Here is a 13678-nt window from a genome sequence, read left to right as displayed (position 1 = left end):
ACTGGTACTAGAGCCAGGTATACCAAAACAGTGCCATTTATCACCTTTTTCACCCATTTAGCTGTTGTTTTCATTCCAACATCAAATCCTGATTGAACCCTCTTCCTCTCTTGTGGAGAAAATATCTGGAAATAGATCAGTCCTGCTCAAGATTTCATTATCCAGTGTATCTATAATACACTGTTCATATCCATCTTTCTAACTTCTGCCATAACTGCTTGTCACCCTGATTGTTTTTTTTGCAGCCTCGATCATCAACTGGTGGATTAGGCTGTTTCTTATTCCTTGCTCTTTTTTGTTTTATTTCTTTTTATTACTTGTACCACCAGTATTAATACCATCGCTAGGGGTAATCCCTCCTATCATATAGCTTAGTTCTTTTAACCATTTGTCTCCCCTATGGCATGGTATATTGAGAGAGCACTTACCTGTCCCTTTCGTTCCCATTATACTGGAGCCTTTTTTGGTGGGGTCCAGGGGTCTATCTTGGCGTTCCCTGCTCCTTTGGATTCATGCTTGCATGTTTCAGGTCAACTTGGACAGCTATCCCTCAACCCTAAGAGGAGAGGGTGCGTCTATCATCTCCTGCCAATCATTGGAAGTAGGCAGCACGCATTCTTCCAAGCAGCATTTAAAAGAAAAATTCCATCTCTTGCTTCGAACCGTTCCCCAAGGAATTTTTCTGTGTGAGTCACTCCAGCCTCCTCCTCAAAGGGCTGTGGCTTAGAGGTGTTAGCTTCGATGAGTGTTGACTCGGACAAATCAGGACACGAATCAGACAAATGACTCAAAACGTCTTCAAAAATTATCTTCAAACATCACTCAAAAGTCTTCTGGAAGTAGAAAATCCTAGATTTCAAAGTTTATACATTCAATGCTTCCTATTTCAACACAAAGAAGAATAACATATTGCTAGACAATTAACAAGGTTGTTAAAAACTACCCCTAGTTTTAATTTTTGGATAATAGTGAATAAACTACAAGTGATACTTACACAATTTTAGGATTGTTAGGCCTATCAGTTTCTAAATAAATAAAAGTCTTAGAGGATCGATCATAGATCATAGAGGATCAGTCATTGGCATTGATCTATTCTATTTTACTTACTTTTTGAAATTTCTGTCTTTTAAGATTATAAAGCTGTTTGTTTTATTGTTTTTCATAGGGATGAAGAGTTCAACACCTGCAAATGCTCAAAGTACAAAGAAGATATAAAGTACATTTCAGTTCTCCTTGGTTTGCTGATAGTTTGCTTAATTATAAGCAACACCTTCTTTTTCATCAGAAATAGAAGACTGACAAATACTATTCAGTATTTAACACTTGATCAAGATCAGCCCCCAGAAAACATCAGTGCAACTCCTTCTGCAAATATAGGTAAAGTAAACTTGTTTAATTCTTGATACAATACTGCAATTGTATAGAAAAAAGAAAATTGATATTGAACCATGAATGAATGAGTGAGAATGATTTTCGTTTTAGGATAGCAAATTGCCAAAGACAATAATAGTAAATAAACAAAAAGGAGTGAAGAAGAAAATTTAGTGTAAAACACAGCACAACCAAACAAACTATAGGATTCATTTACTCAGGCAGGTTTTTAGACTGAGAGTAGGGCTCATGATGAATAAGGAAGCTGCTAACTCTTGTTTAGGTTGGGAAGGTATTAATAATAGGATTCTAATCACTCATTTTAGGACTAAAAAGTGCAGAGTATCAGTCGTAGTAGTATATGCCCCTCTAGAACCAACTGACGGAGATAGTAGTGACTCAGGTGTATTTTATTTACAGCTACAGAAACAAATAGACAGGCGTCCCAGGTAGAAATATGGTATTTTTATTAGGAGATTTTAAAACCCAGGTTGGTGGAAATAAAGATAGATGGTATCCTACCCTAGATACATTTGGTGTAGGAAAAGTAAACAGTAATGACTTTTGACTGCTGCAATTATCTATACAGTAACAATACAGTTTTCAACAATCTATAAACAATACAGTTTTCAACAATCTATAAACAATACAGTTTTCAACAATCTATAAACAATACATTTTTCAACAATCTATAAACAATACAGTTTTCAACAGTCTATAAACAATACAGTTTTCAACAATCTATAAACAATACTGTTTTTGGTCACAAAATGTTGAACAGAGACTGGCAGGATCAATGTAAGATACTAGGGTGTATTGGAGGGCTGTTAGTGATGTTAAAAGTAAAGATCACCATCTAGTAGTGTATGTTTAATTTAAAGTTGAAGTTTTGGAAGGGTAACTACCATCTGGACAGCTGTAATTATTTTAGGAAAATTTTTTGTGAAGTTGCTGATGGTGTCATAGGGATGACGCTTAGGGACGCAGCTAGGAATATTAGTGAAAATGCTTCGTGTTTAATAGAGAGGAGAAAGGCTTGTACAGTAATTATCTGAGTGATAGGTCATGAAGAAAATAAGAGGAATGTAGAAGAAAGTTGAAAAAGCATTAAAATATGAAATGAGGAGGTGTGAAGTAGAGGCCATGGATAAAACTGCCAAAGATTTGGGAGGGGCAGCCAGACGGCATAATTGTAAAATATTTAACGGGCATGTTAATAAATTGAGATGGAATAGTTAATCTGTACTTGCCCCAGTTAAAGGTAGGAACAGGATCAGAATTAGTGACAAGGATAGAGTTAAAGCAAGATTGGCAGAATATTTGTTACAGGAAAAGATATAGAGGAGAATGAAAAAGTTTGTAACACTTTGGATGTAAGGGAAGATATATTTTATGAGGAAGAATTAATGACAATGCTAAAAGGATTAAATATAATAAAGCTCAAGGGACTGATAGTGTGGTAAATGAACATCTTAAATATAATGGTTGTGAGGTTAGAAATAAGTCACTGAAGATTATGAACGTGATTCTTTTTTTTAAGGGAAGTACGAAGCGATTTTTAGGAAAATTCTAACTAAACCCCTGTACAAGAAAGACGATAAAAGTGAGTGTGATAATTATAGAGTCATTAGCCTGGCTTCTTTAGATAGCAAATTACCGAGTATTATGATCTTTTCAAACAGTTCGTGGTAACGAACTGTAGTAAGGAGCGACCCGGCTCAATAGTAACCGAAACTCTAAAAAATGAATTTTGATACCAAAGGTTACATCAAAAGAATTGCATTTTAGATATATAAGTTACGTCAAGTTTAGTCTCACCCATCAGAAGTTACGAGCCTCAGAAAATTTGCCTTATTTTAAAAAATAGGGGGAACACCCCTTAAAAGTCATAGAATCTTAACTATAATCACACCATCAGACTCAGCGTATCAGAGAACCTTAGTGTAGCAGTTTTAAGCTCCTATCTACAAAAATGTGGAATTTTTTATTTTTTGCCAGAAGACAGATCGTGGATGCGTGTTTATTTCTTTTTCGTTTGTTTTTTCCCCGGGGGTGATCGTATCGACCCATTGGTCCTAGAATGTCTTGAGAGGGCTCAAACTAACAGAAATGAAAAGTTCTAGCGCCCTTTTTAAGTGACTGATATATTGGAGGGCACTTAGGCCCCCTTCCACGCAATTTTTCCCCAAAGTCACCTGATCAAAATTTTGAGATAGCCATTCTGTTCAGATCAGTCGAAAACCTAATAGTTATGTCTTTGAGGACGACTTAATCCCCCACAGTCCCCGGAGGAGGGGCTGCAAGTTACAAACTTTGACCATTGTTTACATATAGTAATGGTTATTACAAAGTGTACAGACGTTTTCAGGGGGACTTTTTCGCGTAGGGATGGGTCGGGGGTTACGTTGGAGGATCTTTCCATGGTGGAATTTATCATCAGGGAAGAGAATTTCCATGTAAGGGGACACAGGATTTTTTAGCATTATTAAAAAAAAATGAGAAAATAAATAAAAACAATTTTCAACTGGAAGTAATGAGCAGCATTAAATCTTAAAACGAACTTAAAATATTACGTATATAAGGGGGTTCGTCTCCTCCACAACACCTTGCTCTTTACGCTAAAGTATGTTTAGTAGTTTCAACTATTTATTCTACGGCCTTTGTGATTCAAGGGTCATTCTTAAAGTTCAATTCTTTTGATGTGTCAGTTGTTAGCATTGTAGAACCAGGTCCATACATCAAACACTCAATAATGCGCTGAATCAATAAACGCGAACATCAGTTGTTTTTTTTTTTTTTTTTTTTTTTTTTTTTTTTTTTTTTTTTTTTTTTTTTTTTTTTTTTTTTTTTTTTTTTTTTTTAACGGTATGCGCTTTCAAACAGTTCGTGGTAACGAACTGTAGTAAGGAGCGACCCGGCTCAATAGTAACCAAAACTCTAAAAAATGGAATTTTGATACCAATAAATACATCAAAAGAATCGCATTTTAATGCTGATTTTGAATATATAAGTTTCATCAAGTTTAGTCTTACCCATCAAAAGTTAAGAGCCTAAGAAAATTTGCGTTATTTTAGAAAATAGGGGGAAACACCCCCTAAAAGTCATAGAATCTATGACTCTGAAAGTAAAAACTGAAAGTAAAGTTTTTTACTGTTTTAAAAAGAAGAATTGAGAGAAAGAGTCAAACTTTAGCGTAAAGAGCGAGGCGTTGATGAGGAAGCAGCCTCTTTCATATACGAAGTAATTTCTGGTCGTTTTAAGTTTTAATGTCGCTCCTTACTTTCAGTTAAAAAACTTGTTTTTTTATTTAATACACAATAGAGTTAATCCCACGCTGAATTAAATGTCTTGCTTCCGCTGAAAAACCTTCTGCTGTCGTTTTTTCTACCTTTTAGCATTATTTAAAAAAAACAATGAGAAAATAAATAAAAACAATTTTCTACTGGAAGTAATGAGCAGCATTAAATCTTAAAACGAACTTAAAATATTACGTATATAAGGGGGTTCGTCTCCTCCACAACACCTTGCTCTTTACGCTAAAGTATTTTTAGTAATTTCAACTACTTATTATACGGCCTTTGTGATTCAAGGGTCATTCTTAAAGATTTGGGACAAAATTCAAGCTTTAGTGTAAAGAGTGAGGTATTGATGAGGGGGCGAACCCCCTCATGTACGTAATAAAAATACACAAATATGGAAGTTCGTTACGTAAATCTAGTTGCATTTTTAAGTAACCAAAAATTGGAGGGCAACTAGGCCTCCTCTCCCACCCTTTTTTTTATCAAAATCGTCCGATTAAAACTATGAGAAAGCCATTTAGCGAAAAAAAATAATATGCAAATTTCGTTTTATTTATTCATGTGCGGTGAGCCAAAATCCACGCATGCATTAATTCAAAAAATTTTCAGAAACTAAATAAAAAACAGTTTTTTTTTAACTGCAAGTAAGAAGCGACATCAAAACTTAAAACGAACAGAAATTATTCCGAATATGAAAGGAGTTGTCGCCTCCTCAACGCCTCGCTGTTTACGCTAAAGTACTTTTTATTGTTTTAAAAAGTAGAGTTGTGATAAAGATTCAAACATTAGCTTAAAGAGCGGGCGTTGAGGAGGGGACAACCCCTTTCATATACGGTTTAACCATGCTGATGGTTTAATCATCTTAGATAAAGGTGTTAGCAGAATGGATGAACTTCTAGAGATTTCACGAGTTCAGTCTGTAAGAAAATGCTTGGAAATCATAGGCAGCACAATAGGGCACTTCGTATAGAAGGGGTTGTCGTAGAAACTTCGAAAAGGGTTCATTTGACTGGAAATTGAAAGGGCTAGTGCCCTTTTCGATAGTCAATAGTAATTGGAGAGCGCAATACTAACTTTGGAGAGGGCTCAGTGGATTTGTAATCAGAAGTTCTAGTGTCTTTTTCAAGATTCAGAGCGATTAGCAAACTCCTATAGCCCTCAGGACAAAGATTGTAAGTTATGCCCCCGGGGGCATGTTAGGTTTTATGTAGAAATGGTGATCGTATAAACTTTTAAGGGGGCTCATTGGAATGCTAATCAGAAGTTGTAGTGCCATTTTTGAGATTCAGTGTGATAGGAGGGTGGATATTCCCCCCCCCCCCCCCCCCGCCCACACCTCGTATTTTCCCGAAATGCATGTTATCGAAATTTTAAGATGGCTATTTGTTGTCGTAGAAACTTCGAAAAAGGTTCATTCGTTTGGAAATCGAAAGTGCTGGTGCCCTTTTTAATAGTCGAAATTGATTGGAGGGCAACTAAACCCCCTCTCACGCCCACCATTTTCCCAAAAACATACGATCAAAATTATGACACAGTGATTTTGTTCAACATAATTGAGAGGCCTGGAAACTATATCTTTAAGAATGACAGCCCTCCCTCCCCAAAGCCCTTAGGGTAAGGGTTGTAAGTTATGTTCTGGGGGCATATAAGGTATATATAGAAAGGGTGATCGCATAAACTTCGGAAGGGGTTCATAGTATCGGTAATCAGGCGTTCTAGTGCCCTTTTTGAGATTCAGAGTGATCGGAGGGTGGATAATCCCCCCCACACCTCGTTTTTACCCGAAATGCATCTGATAGAAATTATCTGATAGAAATTGAGATAGCCATTTGTTGTCGTAGAAACTGCAAAAGGACCTCATTTGATTGGAAATTGAAAGGGCTAGTGCCCTTTTTAATAGTCGAAAGTGATGGTAGGGCGACTAACCCCTCCTCCCACGCCCACCATTTCCCCAATTACATCCAAAATTTCGAGATAGCCATTTTGTGAAACGTAGTTGAAAAATCTGGAAATTATGTATTTGAGGATGACCACCCCCTGCAACCCTCTGGGCATGTGCAGTAATTTACGCCTTTGGGGCATATAAGGTTTATGTATAGAAATGATGATCGTATAAATTTCAGAGGGGCTTATTGGATTGCCCTTTTTGCGATTTAGAATGATGGGAGGGTGGATACCCCTCCCCCACACCTCGTATTTTTCCCGAAAAGCATCAGATAGAAATTTTCGGATGGCCATTTGTTGTTGTAGAAACTTCGAAAAAGGCTCAATCGATTGGAAATTGAAAGAGCTAGTTCCCTTTTTAATTGTCGAAGGTGAGTAAATAAGTAACCCCTCCTCCCACACCCACCATTTCCCCAAGCACACTCACTCAAGATTTTTGAGGTAGTCATTTCAATCAACGTAGTTGACAAGTTCGGAAATCATATCTTTGAAGATGACAACCCCCCCCCCTCACAGCCCTCAGGACAAGGGTTGCACGTTATGCCTTGGGGGCATAACAGTTTTATATAGAAAGGGTGATCGTGTAAACTTTGGAGGAGGCTCTGTGGATTGGTAATCAGAAATTCTAGTGCCTTTTCAAGATTCACTGCGATCGGAGGGTGGATATAAATGCATCTGATAGATATTTTGAGATGGTCATTTGTTGTCGTAGAAACTTTGAAAATAGCTCATTCAGTTAAACATTGAAAGGACTACTGCCCTTTTTAAATGTCGAAAGTGAGTGTAGGGCAACTAGCACCCCTTCCACGCTCAACATTTCCCCAAACACATCCAATCAAAATTTTGAGACAGCCATTTTGTTCAACATAGTTGAAAGGTCCGGAAAATATGTCTTTGACCCATACCTTTTCAAGACCAGGAACATAATTTGCACTTTAGTGAAAAAATATGGCTGTGGATGGTCTGTTTAGTATACGTATAATTCCTTAAAGTTCTAATAATTTTTATTTATTAAAATTAAAAAAGTTAAAATATTTTAAACGTAGGCTATTTTGTCATTCATTGTTGTAAGATGAAAGGATTAGAATGGCTTTTGAGTCTCCAACAGGAAAGTGAACGCGAATCAGATATTTTTGTTTAAAAAAACACAAGACAAGATAAGTTTTTTTCTAAAATAAGATTAATGACTCATAATTATATATTGTAGAATTATATTATATATTAAGCTATTATATTAAGAAATTTATATTGTTTAATATGCTATATTACTGATATTTTGAGATAGCCATTTGTTTAAAAGCAGTCCAAAAATCACATACCAAGGCCTTTGGGATTGACACAACCCCTCCTCCAAAGTCTGGGGACCAGGGTTGTAGGTTGTATCCCGAGGGCATATAAGCTCTCTGTAGAAGGTGTGGTTGTTTGAACCTTAGAGGAAGCTCATTTGATTCGAAATATATAGTTCTAGTTCCTTTTTAAAGGTCAAAATTGATGTAGGGTAACTAGCCCCCTCCCCTTCTGACAACCTGTTTTCCCCAAACACGTCCAATCAAAATTGTGAGATTGCCATTTTGTTAACAATACTCAAAAGAGCATATAACGATCGCTTCAAGGTATAAATAACCCTCTAGAGCCCAGGTGCAAGGGTTTTAAGTTATGCCCCGGGCATATAAGGTTCAATGAATATGTTGTCAAAGAGCATAGGTAGAATCTTTTGGGAGTGTTATTATGTTTTATTTTTCAGGTCAACTTCAGAAGCTATACAATTAAATTAAAAAAAAAACTGTTTGTGTCAGGATTAACGATTGTTGAAAAAGTTTCTCCGATATACAAATAGCAATCCATACTATGAATTCTTATAGAATTAAATAGAAAAACAAGTTTTTTTCAGCTGACAGTAAGGAGCGCCATAAAACTTAAAACGAACAGGAATTACTCCGTATATGAAAGGGGCTGTTCCCTCTTAAACGCCCCGCTCTTTACGCTAAAGTTTGACCCTTTCTCACAGCTCTACTTTTTAAAGCAATAAAAAAAACTTTTACTATGTCAGTAAAAAAACGAACATAAATTAATATTAAATACATTTTATACAAAACAAGTTTTTCGAAGAAAATTAAAGAGCTCCATTAAGACAAGAATGAGCAAAAATAAAAATAGATAAATGAAACTCAAAACGAACAGAAATTACAGTAAATAGCCAAATCAAACTCAAAACGAGCAAAAAATAACATGAGTAAGGCTGATAACCCCCATGCCTTCTCAAGACCAAAACACAATTTGCGCTTTACTGAAAACAAAATACGCTTGAAATGTTTTCACTTTTCTTACTTTCATAAATGTAAAATTATCAAAACTTTTAAGGAATAAATATCAGTATATGTCAATTAAACTGACAATCCATGGTCATTTGTATTTTTGTTTTTTCAGTAAAGTGCAAATTGTGTTTATTGTATTTCACTATTTTTACGTTTAATTATATTTAATCTCTTAAACTATCCTAGTTGCACTGTTTCTAACCCATCCAACGCAATGCCAAACCTGCCAAACACAAACCTCAGATCCATAGTGCATAACACCTAAAATTTTAGTTCTAAAAATATTGGAGGGACATGTTTTTTTTCAGGGATCAATATTATTCTTGAAGTATTATTCTGCGTATATTAAAGTTGAATCTAAAACGGAGTTGAAGGAGGGAATAATAATTCTCCTTCGCATATAATCATACTTATTACATATATTATAAAATTGTAATAAAATCATTGGGTCTAAAGGCTCGTAGTAAAGAAGTGTATGTAAAAAGTAGCATTTGTCATTAGAAACCGAACCTCTAAAACGTCACGATTACAATAAATACAACAGCAAAATACATTATTCATGCTGATGATGAATATGAAAAATGTATAATTTGAAGTTACTCATTAAAGGCTATTTGTAAATTCAGTTTTACTGTATTTTAGAAACAGGAATTAAACTTCACGAAAAAGGGTGCCATCTTGATAGAAACTATGCAATGAATTTCAACTTGCATGAGATTCCTAAAGTCACTGTCGGCAAAATGCAAAATTTATTGTTTTTGTTACTAAATATTTTTGAATATATAAGAAGGATCATATACTACATAAGCACATATGAATATCTGTTCTCCCAAATATATTCCTTACACATTACTGAGAGTGGCTGAACAAGTCCTTATTCTTCAACATGTATCAACCTCTCTCTGATACCTTAATCTATGTCGAAATAATTTGTGGTGGTAATCACAGCAGAAGATGACCAAGCACCTCAAAACCAAACAAAAATAAAAAGTAAGTAGTGTCCAGAAATATTCCTTGTGGAGAACTGAGGATCATTAAAAAGGCCCCATATTCTTCAACACATCTCAACCTCTAATACTTTGATGGTATGACAAGGTATGTTATGGTGGTATTAATAGTAGAGCATAATTTATTTGTGCTTTTACTATTACTGTACTGAAGTCCACAGAATAAAAAAAAAGTGCACAAAAAAGTAAATAGCTCCTTTAACTTCACCCTATGTATTGAAGTTAGAATGGTCAAGAAAATGTCTTTTCAGAATGGTCAAGAAAATGTCTAAATATCGAAGTCGGTGTCAAAAAATCTGGATGATACAGTAGGAAGCAAGTGCGAAATGTTTAAACATGGCAGTCTAGTCCAAAATCTGGTAACAAAATGCAAAATATTTTGCTGTGGTAGTAATAGTGGAATGCAATTTATTTTTGATTCTAGGATTACTGAACTAAGAACTCAAAAGTTAGACAAGATGTGAAAAGGATATGTGTAGAGAAGAAGAAAAAAGATAAGAAGTGAAAATGACAAAAGCAGTGCATACATTTTAGCTGAGACCTCCGCTCAGCCGTTCTCAGTGCAAAAGTAAAAAACAAAAAACAAACGGTGAAAAGTAGCCACTAAAATAAATGAGACCCTTTCCATCTAACGGTGAAAGGGTAACTGAAAAAAAAATAATCGGAAATTGAATGACAATTCAATTTATTAAGTCTGATTTCTTTTTATTTGATGCTTTTTTATAAGGTCTTCGCTTACCAGGTCTGGTATCGTCTGAGATTTTATTAACTTGCGAAATGTCATAATATAAAAAAGAAAAATTTGAATTGATGAAGTTCAAAATAAAAAGTCCAGAAAAAGAAAGAATAAAAGTAAAAAATAAAAAAGAAACGGAACAGAACAGAAATAAAAACACACTTTGACAACTACAAACAAAGGACAAACAGAAATGACCAAAGATAGGAAGACTTCTGCCATTCAGTAGAGAAATCACAAATACGCTTCTCTTTAATCCCAGTTAAGTTTACCAAGGGATACTTTTTTGCAGAAAAGAGTTACTTTTCCAAGTTGGAAGTTCCATTAGATACTTTGCAAATTTAATTAAAAGATGATGAACTTGCTTTCTCTTACCACAATTAAGAAAAGACCAAACAGGAGCAAGGGCAAGTAAGTGGGGAACTGTTAGACTACTATATAACTGAGAACAGTGAACTCTACCTAGATACAAAACGTTTGAAGCCAGGAAGGCATGCACACCCTGGATCTTACTGGCATAATTTTTAATAAATTTTAAATAATAATAAAATCATAAATGTGAATTAATTATAAATTTTAGCAAAGTACTAAGAATGTATTCTATTTGATGCATTTTTACAAACTCATCGCTGACTTTGTCTGGTATTATCTGACATTTTATTAAATTATAAAATGTTATAATATAATAGAGAAAAATATGAATTGATAAGTTCAAAATAAAGGGGGCTCAAATTTTTGGTGTATTTTGTAATTGGTGTGTTTCTATTATACTCGTTATGAAGCGCTAAGAATGATAAAAAAAGCAAGGGCGCTGTCCATGTGTCAACCTCTGACACCTTAATGCTATGAGCAAATATTTTATTTTAGTTGTAAAAACACAATTGATTCGTGTATACCCAGCCCCTAATAGGAAAAAGTTGCTTTATGCTTTGAATTGGTAGGGTTGTTTTGTTTGGTAGTAATATATTAATGCTTGACCCAAAAGTAATAATATCTCTTATATTTTAATATTTTTTATTTTATAATATATTACATTTTCTATATTTTATATTTTTTATATTATATTCCATATTTTTATATTATATTATATTTTATTTATATTTTATTATAATATTTATTTCTTATATTTTAATATATTTTGAATATTATATATAATATTTAATATATTTATATATCTTATATTAATAATATTTTTAATGCATAATATTTTTTGCAGAAAACGAAGAGAACAGCACAGCTGCCAAAGCTATGGTTACCAGGGATGACGTATCTCTTTTACAGTGAAATAGGTCCTGTTTTTTTTGTTTGTTTTTTTTTGTGCCTTAGGTTTTAGCTACTAAGCTTGGTTAACATTTAATGGGATATTTTGATAAACCATAGATAGAATTTAATAAAATTTTGACCTTTCAAGTTAAAAAAGAATGGGTTCTTGAAAATGCATTTGGGTTGATGAGAATTGAAGGTTACAGTCATCACTTTTTATTGAGAGAATATTGAAAGCATGTTGAATACGTTATTTGTACGTCGTTAAAATATTTCAGTAGTTCCCTACGGACTCTAAAAAAGTTAGGTAACTTCGAAGACCACGCTGCCTTTCCGTGACAAAAATATAACAGTTCAAAATAGGGATGAAACCTTTTAATCAAATATAAAAATTTTTAACTGAATATTTCGGACACATATACAGTGTCCATCATCAGCAGTAAAATTCAAGCAGTATATGTGTCCGAAATATTCAGTTAAAAAATTTTATATTTGTTTCACTGTCCACTAAAAGATTTTCCCCTATTTTGAACTGTTATATTTTCTAAAAAAAATTAGTTTGTGTTTCAGAGTAGCTGTGTAGCAAGTCAATTTTTTCCAAATTTTTACCAAAAAAATTGTCCTATTGAAAATCCAAAGTGGTTCAATAATTATTATTTGGTCATATCTAATTGTAAAAGCCTATAAATAATTCAATTATTGTTGCTTTACCTCAGGAGGCTATATCTCAATACTTAGTTTTGGGTTTTTCCACTTTTGTAGTGAGGTCTACAGATGACAGATGCATATATTTTAATAACAAGACGGTAAAGGTAATACGATAAAATGGCTAAAAAATAGCAAAGAATGACAATTTTTAACCTTACTCTTTTCCAGAGTTTTTAAAGCCTAAAATCAGAGTTTGGTGGCGGAAGTCACAGAAACTTGATTGGGTTTTGCTAAATCTTAAAATGTTGGACAACTAGAGGTTTTGAGATCTGATTCTAATTAACTCGTTTGTAAGATAGGATTTTGTTGAAATTAAAACGTCAAAAATAAAAAGTATTTTTTTCGCCATAATATACATTTTTTTCATAAATATAACGACATAATAATACCATTATATTTAAAAATATAACGACATTGTTTAAAACTTTGTTCCTTTTCAAGAAATCACTCGTCTGTAAAGCTCATGCAACAGGGTACACTAGTCCCAAGAATTTAAATTTCTTATCTTGGAGAAAGATTATATCTTTAACCTTACTTTCCGAACCTTTTTTTTTTTTTTTTTTTTTTTTTTTTTTTTTTTTTTTTTTTTTTTTTTTTTTTTTTTTTTTTTTTTTTTTTTTTGAGAAAAAAGTTTGTATGTTTCTTTCGCTTGGCTTGATAGAATATGTCTATCTATGGTTTAGAAATATGTCCTTTTCTGAATTGATATCAAAGGAGAAAGTTTTATTTAATTTGAAAAAAAAGCTTTGGAGCTAAAACTAAATCTTTTTTATACTAGTCTTGCACTAAAAGTGTGTCTTATATTATTTGTCACAAGTCATTCCCTAGATCTGGGCTTGGGGATCTGTTTTGTTTTTCCTTTAATAGAAAGACATATTTACTATGTGGTGCTTATTTTATTATATGCTATATAATTTGTGATATATTATATAATTGGCCTAATAAATGTATTTATATCTGGAATATGTATATTTTCCCATTGCAAATAGTCTGTTTGAAAAGGTCAATTTCTGTCGTATTAGTTCGGCAGAAGTC

General features: G+C 33.6%; 1 long non-coding RNA gene across 3 annotated transcripts in view; it reads left to right on the top strand.

The window, feature by feature from the left end:
- Positions 1–13207, top strand: part of LOC136028813 (uncharacterized) — a 32012-nt gene extending 18805 nt beyond the window's left edge. For all 3 annotated transcript variants that reach the window (XR_010617880.1, XR_010617881.1, XR_010617882.1), the window contains 2 exons: positions 1166–1377; positions 11889–13207. This is a non-coding gene — a long non-coding RNA (uncharacterized LOC136028813). The remainder of the gene's footprint in view (positions 1–1165; positions 1378–11888) is intronic.
- Positions 13208–13678: the final 471 nt, after the last annotated feature.

The sequence above is a fragment of the Artemia franciscana genome, chromosome 7 (genome assembly GCF_032884065.1).
Source record: "Artemia franciscana chromosome 7, ASM3288406v1, whole genome shotgun sequence".
Taxonomy (NCBI): domain Eukaryota; kingdom Metazoa; phylum Arthropoda; class Branchiopoda; order Anostraca; family Artemiidae; genus Artemia; species Artemia franciscana.
Note: the sequence above shows the minus strand (reverse complement) of the source record. Positions and strands in the feature narration are given on the sequence as shown.